This window comes from Ursus americanus, chromosome 7 (genome assembly GCF_024610735.1).
Source record: "Ursus americanus isolate L20-20 chromosome 7, mUrsAme1.1.p, whole genome shotgun sequence".
Lineage (NCBI taxonomy): Eukaryota > Metazoa > Chordata > Mammalia > Carnivora > Ursidae > Ursus > Ursus americanus.
The window spans coordinates 32,601,767-32,619,023 of record NC_142133.1 but is presented as its reverse complement, the minus strand read 5'-3'; the positions used below and the strand labels follow the sequence as shown (position 1 = coordinate 32,619,023).

Sequence of the window (17,257 nt, the reverse complement as noted above, 5' to 3'; positions counted from 1 at the left end):
TGGCTATGTATTTCACCATTAGGACTGCCTTTGCAATATCCCATAGGTTTTGGACCATTGTGTTTTCATTCTCGTTGGTCTCCATAAATTGTTTAAATTGATTTTTGGTTTCCTGGTTTATCGAGTCATTCCTGAGCAGGATGGCTCTTAGTCTCCAAGTGTTTGAGTTTCTTCCAAATTTTTCCTTGTGGTTGAGTTCCAGTTTCAGAGTGTTGTGGTCTGAGAATATGCAGGGAATAATTTCAGTCTTTTGGTATCAGTTGAGGCCTGTTTTATGACCCAGAACATGGTCTATTCTTGAGACTGTTCCATGGGCATTAGGATAGAATGAGTATTCTTTGGTTCTGGGGTGTAGTGTTCTATATATATCTATGAGGTCCAACTCATCGAGTATGGCATTCAAAGCTCTTGTTTCTTTGCTGATTTCTTGCTTAGGTGATCTGTCTATTGCTGATAGTGGAGTGTTGAGGTCTCCTACTATTAGTGTATTTTTATCTATATGTCTCTTTATTGTGGTTAAGAGTTGGCTTGTGTATCTTGCTGCTCCCCTGTTAGGGGCATATATATTTATAATTGTCATATCCACTTGTTGGATACCTCCTTTAAGAATAATATAGTGCCCTTCTGTGTCTCTAACTATAGTCTTTAGTTTAAAATCCAATCTGTCTGATATGAGAATTGCTACCCCAGCTTTCTTTTGAGGTCCATTGGCGTGAAAGATGGTATTCCATCCCTTTACTTTCAGTCTGAATGTATCTTTAGTTTCAAAATGAGTCTCTTGTAGACAGCAAATGGATGGGTCATGTCTTTTTATCCTTTCTGCAGCCCTGTGTCATTTATGGGAGCATTTAGGCCATTTACATTGAGACTGATTATTGAGAGATATGATTTTAATGATGCCATGTTGCCAGTAAAGTCTCTGTTTCTATCGATTGTGACTCTCTGTTCTGTATCACTCTTGGGGCCTTTTTATTTTTATAGAACTCCCCTTAATATCTCCTGTAGGGCTGGTTTCGTGGTTATGAAATTGGTCAATGACTGGCGATTCTGGAAGGTCTTTATTTCTCCATCAATTCTGAATGACAGCCTTGCTGGATAAAGGATCCTTGGCTGCATGTTTTTCTCTGAAAGAGCTTTAAAAATGCCCCCCCCCCCAACCCTTTCTCTCATTCCAGGTCTGTGTAGACAGGTCTGACGTAATTCTGATACCTTTGCCTTGGTACGTGAGAAATTTCTTTGCCTTGGCCGCTTTCAGTAGTGTATCTTTGGATCTAATATTTGCGAAATGCACTATGATGTGACGTGGCGTAGGTTTGTCGTGGTTGAGCTTGGGAGGGGTCTTCTCTGCCTCTTGGACATGAATGTTTGTTTCCCTTGCTAGATTAGGGAAGTTTTCAGCTACAATTTGTTCAAATATCTCTTCTAGACCTCTGTTTTTCTCCACCCCCTCGGGGATGCCGATGATTCTGACATTGGAATGTTTCATTGAGTCAGTAATCTCCCGTAACCTACATTCCTGAGTGTGGATTTTTTTGCGTCCAGATTCTATTTTAGCTTTTTTTTCTACTAACCCATCCTCCAATTCGCTGATACGTTCTTTTTTTTGTTTTTTAAAGATTTTATTTATTTATTTGACAGAGAGATAGCCAGCGAGAGAGGGAACACAGCAGGGGAGTGGGAGAGGAAGAAGCAGGCTCCCAGCGGAGGAGCCCGATGTGGGACTCCATCCCGGAACGCCAGGATTACGCCCTGAGCCGAAGGCAGACACTTAACAACTGTGCTACCCAGGCGCCCCGCTGATATGTTCTTCTGCCTCATTCACCCTGGCCGTCAGAGCCTCTAGTTTTGACTGCATTTGGGTCATAGAATTTTTAATTTCTGCCAGATTCACTCTCATTTCCGCCCTTAGAGATTCTATATTCTCATTAACATTTTCGTTAATACTTTTTTCAAGTCTACACATCATCTTGACCATTGTTACTCTGAATTCCATTTCTGATAATTTGGTTATATCCATATCCATTAGTTGTGTGGCAGAGGCCACAGACTCATTGTCTTTTCTTTGCTGGGGGGAATTTCTCCTTCTCGTCATTCTGATGAGGAGAGGTTGCAGGGTTGTCCAGAGCCCAAATTATTGACTGGGACCCAGGCCATGCGCCCTTGTTTTATAGGGATCTTAGGGATGTGGGCTTCTTGATTTTTCAGCCTGCCTTCTGGGAGAGGGACCTGCCACACCGATACTCAGGCAACCTGTTTGGGTAGAGTCTCCATGTCCCCTGCAAGGGGGGATGGGGACAGGCACACTGTGAGCCGGTATTTCCAGGCTTTTGTGCTCTGGTGGCTTTCCCTGGTGTTGCTGTGCCTCTTCTGAGAGTCAGAGCAGCAGTGGCCGAATCTCAGCCTCTGTCTCAGAACAGAGGGATCGCGGACCGTTCTCCACTGATGTTCTGGTCACTTTAACTCTGTTACTGTTGGTGCTGCTCAACCCTGCAGCGTCCCGGGATGTGTGCCGCACACCCGGTGTCTCAGCCCTCACTTCCAGGGCCGGCGCCTCTCTGTCCTTTGTGTTTCTAACTCCGGAGCTCCCGGTCTCAGTCTGGTTCCAGTGAGCGCACCGGAGCTCTGTTTCAGTCTGGTCTCGCGCGTTCCCCGGCTCACGGTCTCAGTCTGCTCTCTCGCGGGTGCGGGTCCACGAGTCCGCCTGCTCCCCCGTGCAGATGGCTACTGCTTTCCGGAGCCCGAATGTGGCGGCTCCCTCCCCCTTCTGTTTATCTTCCGATATCTGTGCGCGGTTTCCCGGCTCACCGCTTCATACCTCAATCCTCAGCATTGGAGATGTTCATTTGTAGAGATCCAGATGTATCTTCCTGCGTCTCAGGCTGATTCCGTGGATGTTCAGGCTGGTCTGGTACCTATCCAACTCGACTCAGGGGACCGGCTGAAAAAGGGGTCCCCTACTCCTCCGCCATCTCAACTCTCCCCTATAATTAAGGATTCTTAAACATGTAAAGAAGAAAAATATGACCCACAATCAGGCGGGAAAAGTGCCATAGAAAGAGACCATGAGATAATTCATATGTTGGTATTATCAGCCAAGGATTTTAAAGAAGGTATTATAAATATATTCAAGGACTTAAAGGGAAAGATGGCCATAATAAGTAAACTGATGAGAGAACTTCCACAGAGTTCATGAGAATTTATATCATCCTTTTAAAACATTGATTTCAATAAAAAATGGTTTGGTGCTTCTTTGGATAATGCTGAGATCTTCCTTCCTGAGAGTATTCACATAAATCTTCCCAGGTGACGATATTGTAAAGTAGCATTCAAGCCACAGGTAGGATGACCTAAAAGATAGGAGAGGAGAAGATGGAGTAGGTAGTTTATAATCACTTCCAGCTATCAGAGTCTGTTCCTCTTATCATCACCACTAGGAAAGGGAAATCATGAGACACACAGGATGAACTGGGCTCTCTGGTCAAGCTGTGTCTTCTTCCTGTTGAGTTCTTACTGTGATAATACTGGAAGAGCAGGAACTGCAAGGTGGGATGAATCAGGTTGTCATGGAGCAATGCAGAGTCAGGTTTACCTCTAACCATATTGCGAGATGTTACAGCCACAAACACCTGGAGTTTACCTTCTCCTGTACTCCTAGATTAGTCCAGCCATGTTCCTAGCAAGTCAATGAAACTCGTGTGACCAGACTCAAGTATAGCCATAGAGCTGCAAGCTCTGTGTATCAGTATGATGAGTGATTCATAGAAGATGCCTGATAAATAGTTGTTAAATGAATGAATGCATTCTAGCCACCTACTGTATTTAATGTGGCTTGAACTTGCAATAAAGCATACTATGTATCCCAGCAGTCTTCAACATTTACTAACAATCTCTCCCCCAATCTCCCCAAACAGTGGAACACTTCCTGCAGAACCTCCCTCAGAATTTCAGTGCTGATTTTGAGATCCTTTTCAAAAGGTCATGAAGAGATACATTAATGTAGAGCAAAACCAAGGCTGAATCATTTTAATACAAGAAAAGTGATTATTTTTGCCCTGTGATTTTTTTTTTCTATCTCAAGGGCATGGAGATGATAACCCAAGCAGTAAAGGAGACTCCTCTTGCTTCCTCAAACTATTTCTGCTCAAAATATTATCAAGAGGGCCTAGAATTTCCTCCCCATTCTCTGACTGCCAATGATTCCAAAAAATTAAGACCAGAAAATACTCTCCTTCTATGTTCAGTGCAGCGAAAGCAATCCAGGGACTGCTGCAGGAGAGAGATGGAGACCACTCCCCTGCTCCCATCTCTCCTCTGTCTTGTCCCTTTTCACTCTCTCTTACAGTTTCCCCCTTTCTCTTTTTGCTTCCCCTGCCCCCACCCCACCCCAACCTTACCCAGAGTTTATAGTAGTTATCAGAGCTGGGCATGCCCATTAGCTGCAGGCAAATCTTGTCTGCAAGCAGGGAACTGTAGGAATTCTCCCCTAGTGGTGTTTTCACTCTTTGTGAGAGCTTAATCCAGGGGATTAGCAAATGGATCAGCTGGAGACCTCCTCTTACCAAGACAGAATGGGCAAGTTCAAGCAGGAATAGTCCCTGAAATGTCTGGTTCTGCAGGAGCTAAGAATATAACAACCACCAGGCCCTGGACAGGGTGTGTCCCTAGAGGAGGCCCAGGTCACAGAGGAAACAGCTTTGCTGTCACGATACCTCTGTTGCTGCTGACTTCACATGTCCCCTCCTTCTCCATGCACTGCTGCCACTGTCTTGCAGCCCTCATGCCAGCCCAACCACCCCTATCCAGCCCCTCAGTTTCCCTTATCCCCTGCCACCTATAAACGTCATGGTTTTCTCCTGCTTCTCCCCTGTCCATTATGGACCCGCCCAGAATCCATGTTCCTCCTGCTCTGTCCTGTGTTCCATGGTGTCTTAAGGTGGGCTCCTTAGAAGCAGAACTTGAGACAGGGATTCTTGGATAAGTGATTTTAGTGGGAAAGTGCTCTTACGAGAAGGGGTGTGAGGGAAATAGGCGAGAACAGAGGAAGAGAGCACAGCAAGGACAGGGTCTCAGCTAGACACTAGCTTCAGTCTGCAGGCAGGTCCAGAGGAGAAACTGTCCCACATAACAGGTTCTCTCTTGAGGCAAAGGGCCTGGTATTTTGTACTTTGTGCTAGTCATGCATTGGTTGCTGGCATCGGGGGAAGATGACTTTCTAGGTGAAATAGCTCCAGTTCATCCACAGTTCTCCACAGAAGAGGGCAACTGTGGGATGGACACAGTTCCTCGTGAAAGAGATCTAGGTGGGATCCAGCAGCATCCACTGTATATGGAAGAAGTGGCTTCCGTGGATTTGGATCAGCCTCAGCTCATACAAGAGCATAAAACACTCAGAGCATAGGGTGATAAGGAACAAATAAAAGGACTGGCAGCCCTGCCCAAGGGGGGATGCCAAATTGGTCATCCATTTCTAGTAAGTGTCTATAGTTTTTTTCACTGTAGTTTTGTGTCATATGACCTCCTCCCAACTTCGTCTTCTGTTACTTTGTACACAAATAACAAAATCCCAGTTCTCCTTTCTGTATAACTTGGAAAAAGTTCTTTCCCAAATATTTCTTGGCTTTTCCAAAGAGTGCTACATTCTCCTAGCCATTGCATACCATCCCTCCATCAGAGCCACTGCTCCAAGCTTATTCCCCAGGCATATCTCCTCCACTAACAGTTAGTACTTCTTATTGCTTCAAAAACATAACCTTCTCCCACCCTTCATTCCTCAAGTACGGAGGACAGCAAGTTGAAGATGACTCGAAGGAAGTACAAAACGAGAAAGGAAAACCTAACCTGGATACAGACCCCTAATTCCATCAGCCATGCCCTTCACAGAAAGGCATGTTAGCTACTGTTCTCTCTGTCCTCAGTTGCATGCCCCAGAAAACAACCTTTTCTTTCAAGCCTCACTTTCCTGGGACTCCCTGAATGCCAGTCTCAAGTTTACTCTAGAGGAAAGACTGTGCTTTGGTAATTCTTTTGGGTAACTTTTTTGGAGTCATATTTTACTTCTGACTCATTTATTGCCTTTTTAGTCTTAATTTATTTTATCTTGTGAAAATGTGTGTATATTTGTCACCTTAAACAGAGAAGTGTAGGACTAGATAATTAGGCAATTAATCACTCCACGTCTTCTACGAAAGTTATTCCCCTGATCATCTACTTCCATGATGGTAAGATTTAGGGAAAATGTGGCCATCCAGCTAAACCCCACATTTCCTAGCCACCCTTGCAGTTCAGTGTGACATTCTGGCTACTTACATAGTCTCAGAAGTGATGCATACCATTTCTTAATCAAGTTAGTTTCTAAGGAGTGGACACAGATTCTCTTCTCTCCACACATCATCTCCTACCAGCCGTAAGCCAGAGATTGTGCAGACAAATTAAACTGTCACAAGGTTTATACTTACAAATGGTGCTTAAATATGCACTATCTCACCAGCTGTCCCACCTCATCATAGGAGTCCAGTCTAGAGCTCTACTCCTCCTGTGAGCACTTAGAGCTAATGACGGAAGTCACTCCACGTCCTTATGAAAGACGGGATGATGGTGCCACTGTCTGCATGAACAAAACTGACACCTGGGGATGGCGGAGCTTCACAAGAGTTTTCAACACTGTGGTAATGACAAATCAACCATGAAAATGAGACAGACTTCTCTCATTTAATCCACTGGGTCTAGTTTAGCACTCAAACACACAACCTAACTAATTCAGCCCAGGTGGACTGGACTTTGTTCAGAGACTGAACCAACTGAATGGAAACCATCATGGCTGAGACAAAGAGGGGATGGCTGGGGAAAATATAAAGCATTACAAAATGACAAATGGAGGGACTGGAAGAGTAATCGTTTTTAATGTCAAAGTTGTCCCCCAATCAAATGTGATGTGGAAAAATACATACAAGGGAAAGACACAATTGAACCAATAACATCGTAACCCCTTTCCATGAATCCATCTAAGTTATATCCTTTTTTATATACTTGCAAGAGAAAACAAACTCCTGTTATAAGTTTATTAACAGCAATAACATAATTATTAACAGCAGTTTGATTTATTTTATCTGATTTGATGTTGGGACAACAGAAACAATATAAGCACTTTTGCAAATAATATTAAATCAATTTCTTGAGAAAATCACTCCTTGTTGGCTCTTTAATATTCAGGTCACTATAATGTCACTTGACATGTGGCAATATTTTCGGGCTAGCCCAAGACATGATGCATACCCCCAAATGCTTCAAATGCCTGGTATTAACTGAGGGAACCAAGATGTCTACAGTCTATGTTTTCTCTTTATAGAAGGATTTTACAGAGTTTTATATAAAGAGGGCATACGATCAGGGTTCAGTCCAAGGAGGCTTATCCTATACTACTAGCAACGGGATGACTTAGCTGAGATGGACTTGCTTAGCTGGTTTCTTCAGTCCTGGAAACCTCTCCCCATTTGCCACCCCCACGCCCATGCCTGTGTCTGCATTTTGAGCCCTGCTTTTCTCCCTAGTTCCTCTTTTGGAACCTCTTCTGAGTCTTACTCTCTGTCTGTTCTTTAAATTCTCACACCATCCATGAAGCCTTCTTCTACTGTTAATTAAAGCTTTCTGTTTCAGACTGGGGTTTCTGAAGCCCATAACTTCTCTGTGTTTAGAGTCTGTACCACAAGATTTAGTCCTTAGACACATCATGGCTTGTATTGATCAAGGGTGTTTCAAGTGTATAGTTTTCTCTCCCCACCTAGATTCTTAAAGGCAGAGATCACACTTTGCCCAGCGCCTCTATTTCCTATAAATCTGGATGCACAGGAGATGCTCAGTAGAGAGTAGTAGGTATTCAGTTAAATTGATGGATTGGTTATTAAGATTTCTTAGTATGTATCCTCCCTCTGTAATGTCTTTAAAATTTTTCCCATCTTTTTTTTTTGGGTGTGTGTGTGTGCATTTAAATGTGTGCATTAATTCACTTAAAAATATTTACTGAGTACTTACTATGTGCCAGGCACAATGCTGACAGCTGGTGAGAAAAAAATGGATGTGACAAGAGCCTGGTTTTCTTTGCCCTGCATAGCTGGGGAATGATTATTTAGAGAAAGAACAAGTCAGGGGCAGAAGGTGACTTGAGCAGAGCAGCCAGGATGGAGATGTGCTGTGCTCAAGGTAGGAGGGAGGCATCCAGGTGGTGACTGGAAAGGTGATTCTGGAAGCACAGTGGGGGATTTGGGCTGGATGTGGATCTCTGGGAGACATCTGTCTTTAGATGACAGTTGGACCCATGGATCTAGTTAAATTTTCTAGAGGAACAGAATAAAAAGAAAGGCCTGAGAAGATAACACTATTCTATGACCAGTAAAACATGTGGAAGGAACACCACAGAAGTTTAGAATGTGACCTAAAAATCTTATTTAATCTGGAAACAACATCTGCAGTAGCAGCTTGGAGAAATGGTGGTAGTTCTGGGGGGGGGGCACTGCAAGGAATTTCCTGCCCCTCATTTGTTTGAATGCTTTGAACTCCAGTCTTATGATGGTTGGCCTTGCTGGCAGATAGGCTGAAAGGGGGAGGAGGATGTAGGCTCTGGCCAACTCTGCTACAAGAAGCAGACAAATAAAAAGAGTCCAAGGATGGTGGACTACCATGTATCTGAGGATCAGAATGAGGGTTTCATGCATTTTCCTCCTCCCTCTACATGGTGCTAAGTGGGCAGTCTGGTCCTAGCTCCGCTACAAAGTTAATGCTATTATCTTGGGGAGCGATCACTTCTTTGGGCCTTAGAGTCTATCTGTAAGAAGGATGAGCAAAATAATCTTTTGGTCCCCTAGACAGTCATCAGTGAAAGAAACAACCAAAAATCTTGCCTTTCCTATAGCTGAGAATCAGGAAATCAGGATGCTGGCACCCACGTCTGTGCACGCGTTGGGGTCTAGTGATACACCCTTGCTGCCCAAATTGATATCTGAACTCATCATTAGAAACGGGTTTTTTTTAAGAGCACTGTTTCATAACTTTGGGTCCTCAGACCCCTAGGTGGTAAGTGAGGTGGTATACCAGGTGGTACGGGAAACTGTAGGAAAAGGCTGTGAATCACCTCAGGGCATTAATTTAACTGAAAAATTTAAGGGAAAAAGCAATTTCAAGTCAACTTTCTATAAAAGTAGAATGCAAACTTTGCATTGGTCCTAAAGATTGCACAAGAGATGTACATGAAAGTTGGCATTTTCTGGTTGCACTGGGCTACTTGCTGCTTCCACAAGGACCAAAACCTTTCTCTTTTTGTTAGGAAGGCCTGGTAGTGTTGCCAGGCACTCTTTGCTCAGTGAATTTACCAGGTGTTTATCACTCTCAAGTACCTGAGAATTTCCACTTGAGCTAGAACAGTTCACGTTTTTTACTTTTGCTGTTGTTGTTTTGTTTGTTTTGCCCTGAGAAAATGCAAGGGCTCAAATCTGGGGAATTTTGGCTGGCACTACGTTGACAATTTCTGTCTTTACCAGAACATTCTCATGTGGAGGGGTTGTGGCAATTTAGCCTTGAAGGATCTGGTTCTGGTAGTTATATGATGTGCTCATAAAAGAGGAGGTGGATATGGCCTTAGAAGATCTAAAATTCCTTTCAGGTCATGATTTGATCATCCTCTAGAAAATGCAAAGTATCTAATCATTTGGACTCAAATAGTTGGTTTTGCTCTCGTAAATTCCTGACCAAAAGCAATTATTTCCCAAATTTTAGAGACAAATGAACCATAAAGAGCAGCTGTAGAACTCGTTGTAAGAAAATATGATAATTACCAAGTTTGACATGTGCTTTGACAACAGTCCTTTGCTAATCAACAGCTTCATTCCTAAAACAGACACTGAAAACATCTTAGGCAGCCAGTTCTCAATTCTACATGTGGGAAGGAGTGGTGGTGCAGAAAACCCCATGACACAGATTATCCCCAAATCACTGTCGTTTGGCCTGAGGAGGTATCATATTTTTAATTTAAAAAAATTTTTGGCAGCAGATTCGTGTCCTTTAATTAGATCTACATGAGTTATTGTTAATATTAGCTTCACTTTCCAAACACACACTTATGGCTGGCAGGAAAGGCCACCCTGGGCAGTAGGGAAAATTCATCTGGGGATTAAAAATTAGCAGGAGACAATTCTGACATGGCTAATGCTCATGTGGATAATTGAGTGTTGACTGGCATTTAGGGAAATGCATTTACGGCAGAGGACAGTGTGGGATGCTATTGTATAATCAGGTCGGTAGAGGGAAAATATTTACTTTTTAACAGTAAAGAGTTGCTCCATGAATGCGGAACAAAACCAAACTGAAAACCAGCAGCCTTCATGGATCTTTTCTGAGGGCTCTCCCTTGTCTAAAGCTTTTCTGGGTTTCTCTTTTTATCTCTAGCTAAGGCTTCATAGAAAACTTGTGTTTGTTTCGTATACTTGAAGTGGCTTTGGGGCAACTTGTGAGGAAGAAATGGATGATGGAGGAATACTGGCTTCCCTATTTTCTCTTACTCTGTACAATGGGATCAAAGATATCTATTGCAGGAGTTATAAGGATCAGAGAAAACACACGTAAAGCACTGGGTACTGCTCCACAGTGAGCAAAAACTCTGTCATAGATAGGTCTTACTCTATTAATAATCAGAATTTGAAATGTCTTATTCTTGTCAATGATAATAGCCCAACAGCATATCACCTTCTACTGATGTGTTGCAAAGAATAAAATAAATAATCTAGAAGACAATCTCTTTGAATACACCTAGTATTACTCCATAGAATTTACTTTTCCTCAAGAAGGCTCAGTGGCAAAATTAAGATTTTGGACCATTTTGGAGAAGAGAGTTAGATGTTAGAGACTAGACGGAAGAGTACAGAAGGTCCTCTGCAAATTTCTCCAAGAAAACCATAAATATCTACTCATACAGGGCAGACCAAGAGTAATTGTGACTTCTGGGTATCTCCTTATTTTCCATCGTCTATTCTATTGGCTACTGCTAAGAAGGCGTCCCCTAGAACTTGAGTCTGCTTGCATATGGGAAATACACCAAACCCAGCATGTTCATAATTGGTTATTTATAATTCATTCATGTAGAGTTGTAAAAAATAGTTCCTGGCACATGATATATCCTCATAAGTATTTGTTGACTAAATGTGGGAAATGCAGGAAACTAATCAACAGGTATAGGACTATAGAATCTTACACTGAAAGAAATCTTTGAAATAATCAATTTCAAGTAAAAAACAGAAACAATGACTTTAGTTTGACTGGGCTGCTATGACAAAGTACCACAGACTGGGTGGCTTATAAACAATAGAAATTTATTTCTTATAGTTCTGAAGGCTAGAAGTTGAAGATCACAGTGCCAGCATGGTTGAGGGAGGGACCTTCTCTGGGTCACAGACTTCTCATTGTACTCCTTATATCCTCACATACTAGCTCTCTGAGGCATTTTTTTTAAAAAGCACCAATCCCATGCATGAGGGTTCCTTTATGACCTAATCACCTCCCAAAGGCCTCATCTCCTCATACCATCACCTTGGGCATTCAGGTTTTCAACAAAAGAGTTTGCGGGGGGGGGGGGGGGTGGTGGCAGGCACAGACATTCAGACCATAGCAACAATTTAAATATTTTTTTTCTTGTTTTGTTTTTTTTTTTAAAAGATTTTATTTATTTGACAGAGAGAGAGGCAGCAAGAGAGGGAACACAAGCAGGGGGAGAGGGAGAGGGAGAAGCAGGCTTCCTGCTGAGTAGGGAGCCCGATGCGGGGCTCAATCCCAGAACGCTGGGATCGCAACCTGAGCCGAAGGCAGATGCTTAACGACTGAGCCACCCAGGTGCCCCAACAATTTAAATATTTTCAATAGAAGATGAGTTAAATAAATTATACATAGCCATTCAATGGAACACTATATAGCTGTTAAAAAGTGTGCCCACATGTATTGTCAAGACAAAGGGTTCATCAAATTTTGTTTTAAAAAAGGTCAGAAATGTTATGATATAATTTCATTTGCATTTTAAAGTATAATATAAAATGTTTGAATAAGGCCAGAAATGTTTGGAATGATAAAAAACATTTTCAACAGTGGTTATCTCTGGGGCATAGGTTGGGAGGGTGGATAAAATAGGAGAAATGGGGGAAACTGTATCATTTTATTTCATGAAATATTGTGCTGTTTGAGTTTTTAAAACAAGCACATATTACTTGCATAATAATTCAAAGAAAACCAAAACCCCCCACATAGTTCAACTTTCTTCTTTAAAAACATTTAAAAAATATATTTATTTTGATTGACGTTTGTTTGACAAAATTGTAAGATATTTAAAGTGTACATCATGATGACTGGATATACGTATTCATTGTGAAAGGATTTCCCCCACCTACCCGTCACTCTTCTAGCACTTTCCAATTGTACAGTACAGTGTTATCAACTCTAGCCACCCTGTTTTACATTAGATCCTCAAACCCTATTCATCATGTAGCTGGAAGTTTGTACCCTTTTACCAACCCCTTCCTATCCCCCCGCCTCCAGCCCCTAGAAACCACTTTTTCACTCACTGTTTTTGTAAGTTTCACTTTTTTCTTTTTTCAGATTCCACACGTAAGTGGTATTTGTCCATCAACAAAGAACGAATACGGAAGATACGGTGTAAACAGACACACACAGGAATATTATTCAGCCATGAGAAAGAAGGAAATATTGCCATTTGTGACAACACGGATGGATCTGGAAGGCATTATGCTAAGTGAGATAAGCCAGACAGAGAAAGACAAACACTGCATGACATCACTTATATGTGAAATCAACCTTTTTCTTTTACAGATGAAGAAACTAAAATTCAGAGAAATTCCTGATCATAGAAACTTGTAACTGAAGGATAATTTTAGCATCATTAAAGCTACCTTCCCCATAGTACAGATAAGCTGAGGCACAGAGAAATGAGGTGAGTTATAATATTGAAGACTAAAGCCTGGGGAGAAAAGAAGTTGTGTATGTTGGTGCTGAAAAAATTGTAGGTACTCAGCACATACTGTAAATCTATTAAAACTGACTCACTCATTTTGGATGAGGTAAGTGTTGACATTAGACAATTTGGTGGGCAGCATTTATTTTCCTATTTATTAAAATGTCAGAAACAGTACCAATGGCACCTCCTAAAAGGCTTGCAGGTGGTGGTCTTCAAAACACAATCCTCAATCCTTGAGGAGGATAAAAACTACTATTTTAACTTAATGATAAAAATAAGGCTGAGATGAGTATATTCAGAATATCAAAGCAGGGACAGTTCATGAAAAAAATCTATAAAAGTCAAAGACAGACATATATGTGTGTCTGTGTGTGTGTTTATATATGTATATATACGTATATATATATAAACATATACACTTATAAAATACATTTATAGAATAAATTTATAAAATATGCGGAAAGTCACATTCAAAAGCTACAGAATATTAAACTAGAAAAAGACTTCAAAGAAATTCGCTCTTTGAACAAATTCACCAACGCTCATTCAATAATTTACTTCTTCTTAAGCTACATTTTGTGTATGTCCCAGTGGAGGACAATATTGCCTCTGAAATTTTAAAGGGTGCACAGAGAAATCCAAATTCATTTATACGCTCTTGGTTAACTGGTCATATTAATGTAAGAACCTAGTGACCATATTTTGGTTCAGTAAGACTGTGTCTCTTATTACAAACCACAAACCAATCTTGTAGCTACAGCACGTCACTCTGGGGCGGCTGAGTTGGTTCTGGTCTCACTGGCTGTGCACACACTTGTGTCTGTGTTACACACAGAGAAGTGGAAAATTGAGACCATTCCCTGAATAGCTCAAGCCTCAAATTAACATTTGTCCAATGATCTGGATATTTTGATTGTAATTGAATAATTCCCAATTTGCCCCAATTCTTCACCTCGCTCTGCCCATGTAGAACATAGAATAAACGAAGTCTATGGAACGGCCGTTATCAGAAGAAAGGGTTCTGAGAAGTTAATGTGTCTCCCTAATAATGCAGCCCCAAGTGCTGATGCAGTACCTGTACTGAAATCATTCCTCAGGGTGACGTGTGAGCAGATGCGTTGCTTCCACCATTCTCGGGCTCGCTGTGAAACCTCCCAAATGAGATGTTGGCATTTTCACGTGGCAGGAAAATAGAAGCTGAAGTCAAGAAAACCGCAACATCTGGAACAGGAGGAAAGATTTCACTGGAAAGAACTTGACAAACTCTGAAAACAAAGTTCTAGACTTTACTAATTTATTTTGGCTGCAAAGCCAAGCTCAATGCAAAGCTCAAAGAGGATTTGTCCGAGGCTCCTTTCAAAGAAGTAAAAGCCAACCCGCACTAAAATTAATGCGTCGACTGCATAAACAGTCAAGATAGTTATCTGATACTGAGGGAGTAGAGCCACACTAGGCCTTTTGTTATTTATGGGATTATTATTGGAGGAAACAGAAGCAATTAGATATCCCCCTGCTTTCAGAGCAGGGGAAGGAAAAAAGGTGTCAAACATAGTTTTTCAATTTGGTCTCTTGATCATTTTGTTCTCGCTACATCTTAAAATCCAAATATACATACGCCCCCAGTGCCCCACTCACTGGCCTCTCAGCTGTTCCTTTGACTATTTCTCCTTTATCCTTTGAAAACTCCATGCATTTTGAATGATGTATGGAAAGACTTAAAAATACCTTAAAAATACAAGTTGTATCTTTAAAAACACATTTATTATTGTATGTGATCACAAAAGTAATACATATCTGTACATACACATGGTAGAAAACAGGAAAAGAACCTTGGAGATCATTTGTACTGTAGAAAACATTTGCCATTCGTTTGTCTGCCCAGCTTCTGAAATCCATTGTTTGGAAGATTCCCCACAGGGTGAAGTGAGGATGTGGCATGTACCCTTGGTGCCAGTAGACACATATCCTGGTCAGGTGTTGGGGTCTGGACCGAGGGACACAGGAGGGGGCAGAGTAAGGAACTCATCTGGGTGGGAGGAGCAGCCAGGTCTTTGTCCGGTGCCCAAAGCCATGGGGTGTGGTGTCGGTCCGGCGTTGGCAGGCCACAATGCAGGGCAGCAGGTTTCTCACCCCAGCGACCCAGGGGTGTGACTGTGACTGTGGTCCTGGCCGTGGGGAGCTTCCCCTGTGCCCTCCTGTTTCCCAGGCCAGTTCCCCAGAATCCCCATTGTTCTCTTGGGCTCCCCAATTCAGTAAATTCTTTTCCTGCTTAAATCAAGCAGAGAAGATTTCTGTTGCTTGCAGCTTAGGATACAGACAGATACACTTGTAATTCCTTTATTCAGAAGGAACCTCCCTTAATATTTCAACAGATGATGCTCTAGTTTTTTTTCGATATCTGTAGATAATGTGCCATTCTGCCATGGAGGGTGGAGCAGTTGATACCTGGTTCAGAGCAGCAAGAGAGGCTTACCTTGCCTTCAGTGTGCACCCCGGAAGTTTGTTGCCCACTTTTTCCAGAGCTCCACAGGCATACTTGTAATTTTCCTTAGCTTCAAGCAAAGGTGACTGGTGTATGAAAATCTGCACTTTGAAGTGCTACTATTTACCACGTTCCTTACTAAGTGCTAAGAGGTTAGCACATTTGTTCCTCATAAAATCCCTCTGTAGTAGTTACCGATTCATGGAATCCTCACAATGTTCCATGAAGTAGCCATTGTTATTACTCCCATTTCACAGATGAGTAAACTGAGGCTTAGAAATATTAAATAACTAAGCGGGAAGGGATAGCTCCCGAATGTATGTCCACGTTGGCTGACCGAGACTTCTTTCCTCACTGAGTCACAACTCTGTCCCCAGGTATAGGTGCTCGGGTCCTTGGGTCATTTGTATGCTGGCTTGTCCCTACTACCCATGATTGGCTAGTTAGGATAGGATTATTTACCGTAATCTTGCTCTGTGCGGGGCACTGTTTTAATGCTAATGGATAATGAAGGCATACTCCTTTAATTCAAGGCTCAATCATAAAAGTAATATGCCTTTAGAGAGTGTATTATGGTTTAGACAGCATTTTAATATGGATCATCTCACTTAATGTCATGAAATGACTAGAGAATAATTACAAAGAATAATGCCAAAATATGCAAAGTAACCCTGGGCTTAGAGAAAAAGTGAAGACAGAGGAGGTGAACTTAATGAGGGTGAGCTTCAAAGGGAAAATGGGTTTTTAGAAATTTCCTGACGGTAACTCTGGTGCCCGATGGCGTAAGAGAAGTAGAGGGAATTTCACCATCAGCAGGTCTGTACTGAGTTTGGTGGGATATATTTTTAAATCTGAGGTGACTGATGGACTTGGCATTCACTGGTTCTGTTAAAATGGCATCATATGCAAGGGCAGAATGGATGTTCTTAATAAAAACTCCACCAGAGCCATACCACCACCCCCTGAATCTATAAAATGGTCCTTATGTGAGTCCACGATGGACACAACGGTGCTGTCCTTGTCCTCAAGGTGTCTTCTGTTGGGGGAGAAAGAGATAAACTTGAGAGAACGGGGGGGGGGGGGGTACCAAGGTACTTGTGCTGTTCTGGCTCTGAAGCAGGCTTCAGGGAGGAAGTGTGATAAAGAGCTCTTTCTGGGGCCTTTCTGGGACCTAGAGTAACAAAACCTCCTTGGGAAGACACTAGTTCTAGCAAACTCGGGGCCCTCAGGTCAGTTATGGTAAGGCTTCCTTGGATGTATGTAAACAGAATGTCAGACAAGTTTGAAAATCATTGCCAGAGAGCTTAATGCATCCATAACTTTAAAAAGTAAAATCCAAGTGTAATTGGCTGGCGTCAGAATGAAGGAATTTCATCCTAAAACAGAGAAGGCAAAATTCTAGCCTTGTCCTTTGTTTTTTTCTTTTTTTCCCTCTAAATTGCTTTCTTTCCCTCCACACAATTAACTCTGAGTAACTGAGAGCAATCAGGTGGCTACAAGAGTAACCAGACTTCCCTTCCTCCTCTTCTCAGTGAGCTTGTATTTTCTTCATAAATATATTTGAAGGTTATACTTTTCTTTGAGATTTGAACCAAGATGAAAGGAGACCAGTGTGGCAGAAGGTGCATCTGGGGAGGTGGTGGAGGGAGCTGGCTGCAAAGGGCTGCCCTCCGGAGGGTGACTCATGATGTTCTTTACTTTCCCTGCCAGCGGTTTCCTCCCCTGGTGACAATGCAGCCAAGAAGCACAAAACCATGTGGAGGATTGAGCCA

The 17,257-nt window shown here is 42.2% G+C and overlaps 1 long non-coding RNA gene across 1 annotated transcript in view; it reads right to left on the bottom strand.

Annotated features, from left to right (window-relative positions):
- Window positions 1-14,084: 14,084 nt before the first annotated feature.
- LOC148109661 (uncharacterized) overlaps window positions 14,085-17,257 on the bottom strand; it is a 574,894-nt gene continuing 571,721 nt past the window's right edge. The window contains exon 4 of the long non-coding RNA XR_015725080.1: window positions 14,085-14,224. This is a non-coding gene — a long non-coding RNA (uncharacterized LOC148109661). The remainder of the gene's footprint in view (window positions 14,225-17,257) is intronic.